Source organism: Prenolepis imparis, unplaced genomic scaffold, assembly GCF_030444845.1.
Source record: "Prenolepis imparis isolate NDT839.2.m4 unplaced genomic scaffold, iyPreImpa1.0 SCAF_3, whole genome shotgun sequence".
Taxonomy (NCBI): Eukaryota; Metazoa; Arthropoda; class Insecta; order Hymenoptera; family Formicidae; genus Prenolepis; species Prenolepis imparis.
The window spans coordinates 2118909-2134850 of record NW_028141161.1 but is presented as its reverse complement, the minus strand read 5'-3'; the positions used below and the strand labels follow the sequence as shown (position 1 = coordinate 2134850).

The window sequence follows — 15942 nt, the reverse complement described above, 5'->3', positions numbered from 1 at the left end:
GTATATTCTTTTTTTTTACAGGATGAATTATGGGAAAAAGTAGCATCAGCACTTAATTGTGCAGGCTCCGGCCCTCAAAAAACGCCAAAAGATTGGGCAAAGGTAAATATATGTTGAGTTTCAATTTTTATTTAGTATTATTAATAATAAGTAGTGATATAAGGCCGGTTCTAACTCAGGGGCAATCAGGGGGGGGGGGCGAGGGGAACCCAGGGCGCGGGGAATGACGTCACGCGGGGAGGGGGAATGACGTCACGCGGGAGGCGTCCGCGATGTATCGCGAGGGGGTCGCGGGGAGGGGGAAGCGTCCGCGATTTTGGAGCCGGGTCCGCGAGGGGTCCGCGGGGAGGGGGAGCGTCCGCGAGAGGGAAGCGGGGAGGGGGAAGCATCCGCGATTTTGGAGCCGGGTCCGCGAGGGGTCCGCGGGGAGGGGGAGCGTCCGCGATTTTGGTGCCGGGGCGGCGAGGGGTCCGCGGGGAGAGAGGAACCCGCGAAAGACCGCATGAAGCTCTTTGGGTGAGGGGTCCGCGGGGAGAGAGGAACGCGAAGGAGAGCGCGAGGCACACGTGAGAGAGATGACGCAAGCGAGGCGTATATGCAAGAGCGAGAGAGATAGCGCGAGATGACGAGAGGTAGCGAGATGATGCGAAGGAGAGCGCGAGAGCTGATGCAGCGAAGGAGAATGCAAAGAGAGAGGCGTTCGTAAGAGAGAATTTTTTTTTTATAATAATATTCTTAATAATAATTTAATATTTCTTATGCTATTATTAATAGTAGGGATGCAAGGAGAGGACCTATTCTAAAATAAATACATTTATTTAATATTTAAAATAATTTTTATTTTTTAAATGAGTATGTGTGTGCAATTATACAATTTTGTGTGTGTGTGTGTGAATTTAAAATATAAAATATATAAAATATAAAATATAAATTAATATAAAATGTAAAAAAGTATATAAAATTTAAAATATGAAATATAATAATACAATAATAATATAAAAATATAAAATGTATAGGGGGATGTGGGGCGGTGTTGAGCGATGGTGATGGTGATGATGAGGTGATGATGTTTGAAGCAGCAAGCGGAGGCGACGGCTGGGCGGGACTCCTGTATAACACAAAAAATATTAATAATCTTTAAAATTTTTTATTTATTATAAATTTAAAGAGATACTTACTACATTTATTCCTTCTCAAAGAAGTCGCCATGCTCACAAGGAAATTGCGATATCTTTTTTTTTAATTTTTTTTTTTATTTTTTTTTTATATCACAGGGCAAATCTCCAAGGAGATATCCTGGTTCCGCGGAGACGGAACTTAGGGTTATGTGGATTTTAGGAAATTATTAGATATTTGAATTTGTAGAGTAGCTGTATGACGTTTTCTCAAACCTATTTCTCGTCCATGTATCATCTGGAAGATTGAATTCACCGGAGTGTGTGTCGAAAGCGCAGGAACACTGGTATCTATGCTTAAGCAACATTTGCGTAGAAATTTTCTTTCTCTTTCAAGTCGCGCGATTCGAGCTGTCCGTGATTGCAAATTTTTAATTAAAAAGTTTTTCGGGTTTATTGTCAGGTCTACAAATGTCAAAAGTTCTTGTGAGCATTGTCCTTCTAACAAGTCGATACATTCATCACAATTTAACTCCCAGAACAGATAACTCACTTTACCACTTTCAGTCGGACGCACTGCTAAATTTTTTCTTTCCATCACAGCAGCAATTTCTAACACATCTTTTTCCAGTGATGCAATATATTTCATCAGAGTTGCCATCTTCACAGCACTTGCAGAATTCACACTTTAAGTGTTTTAATTTTTAACAGTTTAATATGTGCAAATAGAACACACACTGCACGATAAAATCTGATTTAGGGAGCATCTACAGTTGCAACACGTTTTCCCTTCAATTAGAGTATATCATACAGTTTCATGCAACCGCACAGCACGAGCATGCGAGTATAAGTCTGCTACTCTATGACACGACACATATATTATAATATTGCTCCCCTCTTGATTTTAATTCTACATTTCTCTTCATTTCTCTGTTCTAACTGGAGTATCATTTAGCTCATCATTTTTTGAAGAGTTTTGCTGATAATGCATGTGCACATCATACTATTCATATACATATAGAACAGGGGCGGGAAAGAAATAATTAAACACAGTTTAACAGTAAAATAATTTATTTGTTGCAAGCATTATAAATAATTTCATTTATAGCACAAGTTATCAATTCACAATCTATAAGTGATTCGCTATTAAACATATTACTATCACGTATCGCCTTTGCGGCATTGCTCACATCGTGGATATTATTGCGTTGTAATACATTTACAAATTGCTTAAATTTTTCATTAACACTATGAGTATTCTCACACAGCCAGGAATACATATGATCAATACATTTGTCGAAATCGAATAAATGTAGTAACTTGATGTAGAAAGTTGATGGTTTCATGTACAAAGAATTATCAGATAATGTAATTTTTATAATTTTTGAAGTATACATGTTAACCGCTTCGAGTGTCAAATCACTAATCCATAGTGGAGTTTCAGTTAGCTGCTCAATGTCTGCTCGTTTCCGCATTAGAGATTTCCATGTTTCAATGGGTAATATTATTTGATTGCCTCGATTATCACCGAGAGCCAATTCCACATAGGATATTATTCCGACGCTGATTCCTATTTCCAAATATTTGTATGATGTTGGGGTTAAGACGTATCTTCTTCCAAGTATACGAGCCGCATGATGAGATGAAGCGCTACAAAAATTTTATTAAAAATAATTATTTAAAAATCATTATTTAAAAATCTTTATTTAACAGATAATATTGAAACTTACTTGTCACATTTCTTCTTGCACAAAACATCACTCTCTTGTACTGGAACGTAATAATTCATGCTGGCGGAGTACATTTTAAAAGAACCTTTTGTTATAGCCCGAACTATAACCAGTAGTTATTAGAAATTAGAATTTACTGAATATCTTTATAGAATACTGTAAAACATTTTTGCTTATAAAAGAGCGCTCTCGACAAACGCTCGTCGCGTGAAAACGCTAACGCAGCGAGACACGCGCGAAGCACCGGAAACCGCGAGATGCAAGCGAAGACCAGGGACTTCGACCTGCTTCGCTTGCAATTAGATCAAAAACGCGTGAGTATTGTTAACCAATCAGAGACCTGTTTCCAAGGGCCTCTCCCGAAAGAAATCCAAGAAACAAAGAGGATATAGGACGGAGAGCCCGCCCGCGAAGGCAGTCTCGAATACAATTCCTAAACATCAAGATGTGGTCGCTAATAAGAAATCAGAACATCAGAACGAGACTCACTAACAACGACCTGAATTATTGAGAGGAATACGAATATACGCTCATCGAATGTTACGCGAATATATATTTAAAGAAAGGACGAGAAATAAAGCGAAACCATATTCAATCCGAAATAAAAGTGTATTTTAAGAGAAAGAAAAGAGTACAACACTCCTAACTTCCTACGAAGTCCTGCACGACCCGAGGATCCTCATCCTTAATTCGGCGCAACCCCAGTGCCTTGTTCGAGGCACACAACAAAATTGGTGGCAGCGGTGGGATTGCGCCGACGGACCGCCAGGACCAGCAGGAACCTGAAGACCTGAAAACAATACAAAAGTATTAGAAAAATCAGGCACGTCGAAATAATCGACGGACAACACAGAAAGCAGCATACTAAAAAATAAGACCCGCAATACACACATACACAACGTGTGGAAGCAGGCACGTCAGTTAGAAAAACAGCTGACGGAAATAAGCATAAGTCACAGTGCAGTGAAAGTGAAGGACGGACAACGCAAGCAGTACGAAGAGCGATAAGCAAGCAGCTGAGAATCGAGTAGGATCGCCAACGTCCCAAGGACAACGCCGACCTGCGACAATCTCACGGACAACGCGTCATCACGGAGCGACGACCTGCCGTGTCAAGCACGAGCACCGAGCCGCCAGCCGTTATCAGCCCACGAGCGATCGAGTTGCAGCAGCAGCAGCCAAGCCGTACCGAGCGATAAAGAGCGTAACGATGCGAACCGTAATACTGTAAGTCCGATCCTTATAATATTTCTGCGTGAATGTCGGAAGGGAACAAGACATCCCCGAAACCGATAGCGAACAAATCTTGGCTACATAGCGACTCAGCCAAACGAGCGATTCAAGCGTTACCCTTAACTGTAGAAAGACTCGAGCGAGTTCGGAGAAAATTAGAGAACGAATATTCAAGCGAAAGCGAAAACGAATTACCCGCGAACGTCATTGTTAAACGCGAGTTCCCCTTCGATAGTTTTGACGAAAGTATACTAAAGACGCGAACAGACGGTAATAACGAAAATATAAAAGAAATTAAAATACGCGCAAGCAAAACCCCTAGCAACGCGTCACAGAAAAGCGGATGGTCAACTACGTACGATAGTAGCGATTTTGACTCTAACGAAGATAACATGTCGGTAATGCACACCCCACCAAATGGTGCAGCGGACGTATCCGTGGGTGCTGTGGACCGCGAAATTGGTCGCCTACGCGAAACTATAGAGCGCGGAAACGTACATCGCGTAGAAGTCGACGTACACAGGACACCCGCCGAACATAGGACACCCGTCGAAAACAACGCGAACGAGGAAAATCCTATGATGCGCGACGTATTGCAAGGCCTACGAGATTTACAAATCGAAATGCGGACAGAAATAAATAAAATGTACGATTGGAGGTCACGCGGAGAGAGATCAGACGAGAGTCGTCAAAGCTCCCGCGAACGCGCACGCAAACGGGATGCAAATAGGCACCGCGATAATCGACATCTCCGTGAACACACCCGTAATCAAAATGCGGAAGAGAGATGCGACAGTCGGCAAGATCTACGCGAACTCACTCCCGAGCGAGACAGAAATAATCAACGTGATCACCGCGACTACCCTCGAAATCGAGACGCAGAAGATCGACGGAATCTACGCGAACACACACGCGAACAGGGAGCGGATAGGCGCTTAGACAATAGGCAGATTAGATCCCGCGAACGCGCTTATGATCGAGATTCGGACGAAGAGCACGAGCCTCGTATGGCTTACGGACGAACCGAGCGTGACATCCGAAATCGGCGGAATGCCTCACAACGGTACATGTCACTAAAGGAGGCGCGAATAATGATACCGGAGTTCGACGGCACAACGCGAACCCGATTACAAGAATTTCTAAACTCCTGTACGTACGCAATTAAAAATATTCACCCTGATGACGAGGAAGCGTTAATTCAAGGAATATTATTTACTAAATTACGGGGAAAAGCCATGCAAGATTTCGAGACACGAGACATTCAAACGTTCGAAGAATTGAAAGACCAACTAGAAAATTCTTATCAAAGTAAGCGGAGTACAGCGCATTTACAAATCGAGTTCAATTCGCTCAAGCAAAACTTTAACGAACCGGCACAGAGTTTCGGACAGCGCGTCGACAAACTTGCCAGGAAATTATATAGCTCAATGATTGAGGGAGAAAAGCGTTCGAGCACCTATAAGCGTGCTATTTTAGAAACCATACAAAGCCAAGCATTATTAAATTTCCAATTCGGATTACGTAACGAATTGAAAATACTCGTGCGATCACAACGATACACAACACTCCAAGAAGCGATAACGGGCGCAACCGCAGAAGAAAAGTTAATAGGATCTAACGCATCGCGAATGACAAATGCATCACAAAGCAAAACTGGGCAACAACCGCGACAAGGTCAACATAAAACCACGCAATGTTATAAATGCGGAAAATCGGGACATTACGGACGCGATTGCCGCAGCAGTAAATACGCGCTCCCAAAACCGGACAAGCCCCCTCGCGCAAATACCGTAGAGAAATTCTGCAATTATTGCAAAAAACGCGGACATAATCGCGACGAGTGTTGGACTTTAAATGGAAGGCCGAAAACAAATACACCGGACCGCGATAAGGGAACCGATAATAAAAAATCACGAAGCATAAATAAAATTGAGAACAGTAAGAAACCGAAATCGCGAAAAAGAGATACCGACTCCGAGTATAGCAGTGACGAGGAAGAACGGCAAGAAGAAAATAATAAAAAGACACGCGCGATAGAATATCAGGTGACTCACGTGCGACAGACGCCTCGTGGAGCAGCGAGCCTGAATTTAATAACTCTACCTATACGCGAAGTAAAGAACGGCAAGATTAACATGCTCTACGATTCTGGAGCTACTGTCTCTTTAATAAAAGTTAAACACCTGAAAGGTGAAACCGAGATATACAACGACAAAATTACTTTGATCGGCATAACCGGGCATAAAGCGCGAACAATAGGAAAATTCTACGCGACTATCGATCTAGGCAGCCGAAAAATCAAACACGCGATTTATGTCGTAAAGGACGACTTCCCAATGGAATACGAAGGGATCATAGGAATCGATTTTCTACAAAAGCAACAAGTCACGTGCGATTACAAAAAACAGGAGATTCAAATAGGAAACGCCGTATTAAAATTACGACCGTACAATAAAATTCAATTAAAACCGCGTAGCGAAACGATAATACAAGCGGCAACGAATCGTAATAAGATAGGCGTGATAAAGGCCGAAGAAACAGCACCGGGAATATATATCGGACGATGCCTGGTAGAACCAAAAAATTTTGTGTGCCCCGTCAGTATAATTAATACGACCGACGAGACCGTAGAGATTAGTACGCCGCTCGTAACCGTAGAAGACATATGTGAAGATAACGCACACAAAGTATACACGATACACACGGGCGACACTCATAACTCGTCAACGCGCGACGAACGAATCTGACAATTATTACGCACGGATCATCTAAACGTCGAAGAAAAACGCTCAGTACAACGGATATGCGAAGAATATAGCGATATATTTCATTTAAATGAAGAACCACTGACATGCACCGCGACGATAAAGCACGAGATAAACACGCGCGCCGACACCTCGCCCGTCAACGTAAGACCATACCGCCTTCCCGAGAAGCATAAAGCAGAAGTAAATAAGCAAGTGCAAGGAATGCTAAAAGACCAAATTATTAGAACAAGCATGAGTCAATGGAATGCTCCATTATTAGTAGTGCCGAAAAAAGCCGATGCGTCAGGAAAACAAAGGCTCAGGGTAGTAGTAGACTTCCGGAAAGTTAACGATTTAACTATAGGCGACTCATTTCCTCTGCCTAATATTACCGATATATTGGACCAGTTAGGGAACGCCAAATATTTTACGACGCTTGATCTAGCATCAGGATATCACCAGATACCGATGGCTGAGCGCGATAAAAACAAAACCGCCTTTTCAACCCCCTATGGACACTACGAGTTCAACCGAATGCCGTTTGGATTAAAAAACGCGCCTGCGACCTTCCAACGATTAATGAATTCGGTACTAACAGGGATACAAGGGCTCAGATGTCTCGTTTATCTCGACGACATCGTAATATACGGATCCAGTTTAGAGGATCATAACAAAAGACTCGTGGAAGTACTACAAAGATTACGAAAACATAATTTAAAATTGCAACCGGAAAAGTGCGAATTTTTACGTAAAGAAGTAATATACTTAGGGCATATTATTTCCGAGAACGGCATATTACCCGATCCGTCGAAACTAGACGCGGTAAAAAATTTTCCGACGCCACAAAAAATAAAAGACATACAATCGTTTATCGGACTAGCGGGCTACTATCGCAAATTCATTGAAGATTTCTCGCGAATCGCGAAACCGTTAACAAAACTAACAAAAAAGACGGAAGTTTTTGTATGGGGAAACGAACAACAAATCGCGTTCGACACCCTAAAAGAAAAATTAATGACCGCGCCAGTGTTAAAATATCCGGACTTCATCGAAGAATTCAACGTGACCACCGATGCCTCCGACTACGCAATCGGAGCCGTGCTGTCACAGGGACCGGTAGGAAATGACCGACCTATCGCTTACGCCAGCCGAGTGTTATCTCGGGCAGAGCAAAATTATAATACGACCGAAAAAGAATTGTTAGCAATCGTATGGGCAGTTAAACATTTTCGACCATATGTCTATGGAACAAAATTTAAAATAATAACCGACCATAAACCTCTAATTTGGCTATTTAACGTCACGGACCCCGGATCAAGACTCATCCGCTGGAGATTAAAATTAGAAGAATACGATTACGAGATAATTCACAAGGCCGGACGAGCAAACGCGAACGCCGACGCGCTAAGTCGACACGTAACTCGAGATACAAGCGAGAGAAGAAAGAGAGAAATCTTCAAAGTAGAAGAAGAGGAAGAAGAGAGAGAAGAAAAACTCGCCGATAACGCAAGAGTATATACCGAAGAGGAGAAACAACAAATACTCTACGAATATCATGATGCACCCACAGGAGGACATCAGGGAATCGAACGCACAATAAAAAGAATTCGATTAAAACATAACTGGCCAGGATTAACAAGAGACGTCGAAAAATATATCTCGAAATGCGAATCCTGCCAGAAAAATAAATTATCGCGACGAGTAAAAGCACCCCTCATTATTACGGACACGCCGAGTAAACCATTCGAAAAATGCGCGTTAGATATAGTCGGACCGTTAACAATTACTAATAACGGAAATAAATATTTACTAACTTTCCAAGATAATTTAACAAAATTTAGCAAAGCGATACCGATCGCAAACCAAGAAGCTAACACGGTCGCGAAAGAATTCGCCACGAAAATAATTTTCGAATACGGAATTCCCGAAAAAATTCTAACCGACCAAGGAACAAATTTTGTAAGTGAAATATTTAAGAATACGTGCAAATTACTTAAAATCGATAAAATTCAGACAACAGCTTATCACCCCGAAAGCAACGGAGCGTTCACACCGTACGTTAGCCGAATATTTAAGACACTATATAAATGCCGACCAAACAGACTGGGACGAGTGGATTCCCTACGCAATGTTTACGTATAACACGACCCCACACACGGTTACGGGGCATACACCTTTCGAATTAGTATACGGGCATCAAGCGGACCTACCGACAGCTCTAGCGAGACCGCCCAAACTAACGTATAGTTACGACGACTACTCGCAAGAATTAAAAGAAAGAATACGGGCGTCAAATCAACTCGCGAAAGAGAATATTAAAGAAGACAAAATAAAAGCCAAAGGGTACTACGATAAATCCGCGAAAGAAACAAAATTTAAGATAGGCGACAAAGTACTAGTATACGACGAGACGCTCCGACGGGGACGATCGAAAAAATTAGATGCACTATGGGCAGGACCTTACGTAATAACCGAAAAGAATTCCGACGTAAATTACACAATTAAAAAAGGAAGAAAAGCAGTGCGCATGCATACGAATAGACTAAAGCTATTTATAGAAAACTAATACTTACTGTTATATACTTACTGTGATCCGACAACAATATATACTATTTTGCGTTTCCCTTTAATTGCGCAACCGACCTATGATATTGTAAAAGTAATAAAATTCCCCACACCATCCTATAATAATGTATACAATTATATCAAAATAGATAATCAAATAATTGTTATAGATAAAGAAAAATTAACATATGCGACAATGACGAAAAGCGAATTGCGAAATTGTAATAAAATTAATACACAATATGTATGTAAACGCAATTCACCTATACACCGCGTAGATTTAGACGCACCATGCGAAATTCAAATGTATACGCAGCGACAACATTATCAGAGCAAATGTAATGTAAGACACTATGTCTCAACCCACATGTTATGGATAGCATTACACCAAGAGCACACCTGGTTATACTCGACGGACGCCGAACAAACGATAACCATACAATGTGACGGTCAGCTCGAAAATAAAATAATAAGAAATACCGGCGAAATTACGCTAAACGGAAATTGACAACACCAGACACAATAATAAGAAACGATTATAAAACTACATTGTAAACGGGAATTATAACTGTACGTAGCATTAGAAATAATCTTAACAAAAATAAGATAAGAAAGCGAAAAACTTCGTACCTCCGTTTTTCTTTTTTTTACGGGGGAGGAATGTTATAGCCCGAACTATAACCAGTAGTTATTAGAAATTAGAATTTACTGAATATCTTTATAGAATACTGTAAAACATTTTTGCTTATAAAAGAGCGCTCTCGACAAACGCTCGTCGCGTGAAAACGCTAACGCAGCGAGACACGCGCGAAGCACCGGAAACCGCGAGATGCAAGCGAAGACCAGGGACTTCGACCTGCTTCGCTTGCAATTAGATCAAAAACGCGTGAGTATTGTTAACCAATCAGAGACCTGTTTCCAAGGGCCTCTCCCGAAAGAAATCCAAGAAACAAAGAGGATATAGGACGGAGAGCCCGCCCGCGAAGGCAGTCTCGAATACAATTCCTAAACATCAAGACGTGGTCGCTAATAAGAAACCAGAACATCAGAACGAGACTCACTAACAACGACCTGAATTATTGAGAGGAATACGAATATACGCTCATCGAATGTTACGCGAATATATATTTAAAGAAAGGACGAGAAATAAAGCGAAACCATATTCAATCCGAAATAAAAGTGTATTTTAAGAGAAAGAAAAGAGTACAACACTCCTAACTTCCTACGAAGTCCTGCACGACCCGAGGATCCTCATCCTTAATTCGGCGCAACCCCAGTGCCTTGTTCGAGGCACACAACACTTTTCAATCGAGTGATCAATGTGATACTAAATTATTTTTAAATTTTATCCATAATATCAATTGTGATGGGGTGGGGATTATTGCTGATCCGATATTATTTTCAACCAATCAAAGCACTGCTGCTGCTATGACATCAGTCCCAGGTGTTCAAAATGCAGCATATGCAAAATTTTCAAGCGCCGATGTACGGCTGCTATAACATCATCGTCAAATGAAATGTTAGAATTATTGTCAAGGTCAAAATGTGCAAAATGCAACATATTCAAAATTTTAAGCGCTAATGCACAGCTGCTGCTATGACATCAGACCCAGATGTTCAAAATGCAGCATATTCAAAATTTTCAAGCGCCGATGCGCGGCTGCTATGACATCATCCTCAAATGAAATGTTAGAATTATTGTCAAGGTCAAAATGTGCAAAATGTAACATATTCAAAATTTTAAGAGCTAATGCACATCTGCTGCTATGACATCAATCCCAGGTGTTCAAAATGTGCAAAATTGCAATTTTCAAGCGCCGATGCACGGCTGCTATGACATCATCCTTAATGAAATATTAGAATTATTGTCAAGGTTAAATGTGCAAAATGCAACATACTCGAGTTTTTCAAGTATCAGTGATCAAATAAAAATGTTGGTAAGGAGGCATACTCTGTCAGTATCTTTGTCAGAGGTTCAGCAAGAGCATCTCAAAAATGGCACAATTGGAAGCAAGTTTGTTGGAGCAAGCCACAAGGATGAATTCGGTGGAAGAATATATTGTGTGGGAGCAGCAATGTGACGAATACATCGAATCACTGGAAGAACAAAGTCGAATAAAACGCCCACGATTACCGATCGGAGTTCGACAATCGCTTGTCTCCAAATCGCGCGTCTCGAAGGGTTGAAAAATTCGGTACGCAGACGTTTTGTACACGTAGGTGCCGGAAGCAGTTCGCGAGACGTCGGACTCATATGGCGAGAGATTGATACGGCGTTCGAGAGCCGCATCTTGACTGGTGCGGTGATAAACAGCAACCACATCGAACCTCGTCAATTTCTCGAGGATGCCAAAGACATTGTGATCGGACACGTGCAAAAAGTGTTGCAAAAACACACTAGTGTGAAAGTGAACACTATGTTTAATGGTGAGTTTGTGTCGGGTGATAAACGCGCCAATAAAACTATGAATACGAAAAACTGTGAAATCTTTCGCACCTCCGATTTGCGTGAATGGTACGAGCGCCGCATTATCGAGCCCACGCTAGCATCACTAGAAGAATTTCAGGAACGCGATAATGGTTGGGCATTGTCGCGAATAATCAATTTAATTGTAAATATAAACAAGTATAATCCAATGCGCGCGGGATGTCATGTTAAATTGCCACGAGAAATAATGATGAAGAGAGCAGTGGTTAATGTGTAATCAAAAGACAATGCATGTTTTGCGTGGGCGGTGGTCGCTGCTCTGTACCCCGCCGAAAGAAATGTGGAACGGGAATCTTCATATCCACATTATACGACAGTGCTGAATCTCCAAGACATTGAGTTTCCAGTGACTGTGAATCAAATTAAAAAGTTTGAACTATCAAACAACATTTCGATAAATGTGTACAGCATCGAAGAAAAGAACATTGTCTCGATACGTCTCAGTGAGCAGAAGAAAGACAGACACATCAACTTGCTGTACGTAGAAGACAGCAACAACATTGGACATTTCGCATGGATCAAGAATCTCTCCCGGCTCGTGAGCTCGCAATTGAGCAAAAAAGATCACAAGAAATATATCTGCGATCGGTACGTATATTTAATTAAAAACGCAATATATAAAATATATAAAAAAGTAATATATATAAATTATATATGTGGAAAAAAAAACTAATTATTTGTTTTACAGATGCTTACACTACTTCCATTCGGAAGACAAGTTGCAGTCACATACAGTAGACTGCGGAGAGATGAATGACTGCGCTATCCGGTTACCGAGCGATAAGGACAAGTGGCTCAGCTTCACCAACTACACCAGGAAAGAGCGATTTCCTTTTATCGTATACGCAAATCTCGAATGTGTGCTAGCAAAGACGGAAGAAGAAAAAAACTTTCAACATCACCAAGTATTTAGTATAGCATATTATGTACATTGCTCATATGACGATTCATTATCCGAGTATTATTTTCGTCGTAGTGTAGATTGCGTTTCGTGGTTTTCCGAACAACTACACAATTTAGCGATACGCGTAAAGAATATTTTAGCAACTAACGTCCCCATGGTAAATTTAACATCAGACGAGTGGGAAAAATTTCATAGTGCAACGCATTGTCATATATGTGAGAAACCATTCATGCAAGATGACGATACACGCGTACGCGATCATTGCCATCTGACCGGGCGGTACAGAGGTCCAGCACACTCAAATTGCAACTTAAATTATAAAAACTCTTTTTGCATTCCAATAGTATTTCATAATTTATCCGGTTACGACTCCCATTTCATAATTAAGGAAATAGCTACAGCGTTCGAAGGGGGAATCGAATTACTTCCAATAACTAAAGAAAAATATATATCATTTACAAAAAATGTTCAAATTGCAGAAGACAAATCCAGAAATATTAAATTACGTTTTATCGATTCATATAAATTTCTCACGACAAGTCTCGACAAATTGGCATCATTTCTAAGTAAAGATAAACTCAAAAATTTACAATTGAAATTTCAAAATTTATCCACCGAAAATTTCGAATTATTAACACGGAAAGGTGTCTTTCCATACGAATACATTGACTGTTTTGAAAAGTTGCAAGATACATGTCTACCACCGCGCGAATCATTTTACAGTTCCTTGACCGGCGACACTGTATCCGAGAACGATTACGCGCACGCCGAAAACGTATGGGAGCAGTTCTCCATTCGAACGCTGGGCGAATATAGCGACTTATATTTAAAAACTGATGTCTTGTTATTAGCCGACATTTTTGAAAATTTCCGGGATAAATGTATCGAGAGTTATGGGCTCGACCCCGCGTATTATTATACTCTTCCCGGGTATACGTGGGACGCCATGTTAAAGCATACACGTGTAAATTTCGAACTGCTCACAGATATTGATATGGTAATGTTTATTGAACGGGGTATACGCGGTGGTCTGAGTCAATGTTCAAACAGATATGCACACGCTAATAACAAGTATATGCAGTCGTACGATCCATCGAAACCATCTTCATATCTAATGTATTTCGATGTAAATAATTTGTATGGATGGGCAATGTGTCAACCATTGCCTTATGCTGATTTTCAATGGGTCGACGATGTATCTAATTTCGACACATCATCTATCGCGCTCGATTCACCCACAGGCTACATCCTCGAGGTAGATTTAGAATATCCACGACATCTTCACGACACGCACACTGACCTACCGTTTTGCCCGACACGCGACAAGCCGCCAGGCAAGCGGGAAGATAAGCTTCTCGCAACGCTATATGATAAGAAGCGATATGTGATACACTACCGCAACCTGCAGCAATGTACGCGTAACGGCCTTCGCGTTGCAAAAATACATCGCATATTACAATTCGCGCAATCTCCATGGCTTCGAAATTATATCGAACTTAATACGCAATTTAGAACACACGCGAAAAATGATTTTGAAAAAAATTTATATAAATTGATGAATAATGCAGTATTCGGCAAAACGATGGAAAATGTGCGTAATCGGGTTGATGTAAAACTTATCACACATTGGGAAGGAAGATACGGTGCAGAGGCAATGATTGCGAAACCAAATTTCCACAGTAGAAGCATCTTTTCGGAAAATCTTATTGCTGTAGAATTACGTAAACTCGAAGTAAAATTTTACAAACCAATCTATGTCGGCATGTGCATACTCGACATCTCCAAAACATGTTTATACGAATTTCATCACGAGTACATGTCACCGCTATATCGCGACAGATTCAAGGTAATGTACACCGACACAGACAGCCTAATATACCACATCGAATGTGAAGATGTGTATAAGAATATAAAGCGCGACGTAAGCAAATTTGATACGAGCGATTACGCTGCGGACAATGTGTATGGTATACCGCTCGTGAATAAAAAAGTACCTGGTCTAATGAAAGATGAAAATAACGGTGTGATTATGACCGAATTTGTAGGGCTTAGAGCAAAAATGTATGCCTTGCGAGTGGATGGCAAGAAAGATACAAAAAAGATTAAAGGTGTCAAGAGTAACGTTGTCGCGAGAACGATAACGTTTGATGATTATACGCGGTGTTTGAATGAAGAGATTGTAATGACACGTAGTCAGTCGTGTATAAGATCGAAATTGCATGAAGTATACACCATTCGCGAGACAAAAATTGCTCTAAGTCCTCACGATGACAAGCGGTATATCATACCTGAAACCACTGATACATTACCATGGGGACATTATAAAATACCTTTGTAAATAATATTTGTTGTAATATATACAGGGTGTAACTAAACAAACGTATACGAAGCACACCATCAGGTGCAGGACAACAAACTAAATCGAAAAGTCCTGAGCCATTTTTTTATCTGAGCTTTATTTCTTACGCTATAAATTGTTAAAGTTTGCCAATCAGCGCGTGGCTACAACGGAAGGCAGCGTAGGCGCCGCCTACTGGGTGAGGAGCGCGGGATCGGAGAGTAGCGAGACAAAGTGGGGCGAAGCGAATGTAGCATGTCTCTGCTCTTTTTTGTACGTTTTGCGTAGCTCTTAAAATTTGATTATTCTCGATACTCTCGACAGTGTGGAATATTTCATTTTTCCATCTCGTTAGCTGTCTCCATATTTGTGTTTAGAAATACTTTTTCTTTGAAAAGAAAGGTTACATGAGTTGTAGTCCGGAGATCGAGCAGGCCACGGACTAGTACTGAATCCTTCCCATTCTTGAGGAAAATTTTTATCGAAGTAGTGGCGGATGATACTTTTGAATAAGATTCATTGAAATTAGTATTAAAAGTGGTTCCGATAATTGGACTTAAATATTAAATTAATTTTAAACGCAAAGTATGTTTTTATTTTTAACATATTTAACAAAAAAAAAAAACTTTCTTGATGTATGAAAACATTATAATACATATGTATGTAGTAATGACTACTTTTATTAAGATTTTTAGTCTTGATGTGTGAACATGATATAAAAATTAAGCCCTGAGAGTAGAATACAGTATTGAAACTGAGATAGCGATCTTCACAATTTCGATAGATTTTATTAAACTACGCAATAAAATAATAATTATAAAC

The 15942-nt window shown here is 40.6% G+C and overlaps 1 pseudogene; it reads left to right on the top strand.

The window, feature by feature from the left end:
• Positions 1–5050: 5050 nt before the first annotated feature.
• LOC145933711 (uncharacterized) lies at positions 5051–15566 on the top strand (annotated as a pseudogene).
• Positions 15567–15942: the final 376 nt, after the last annotated feature.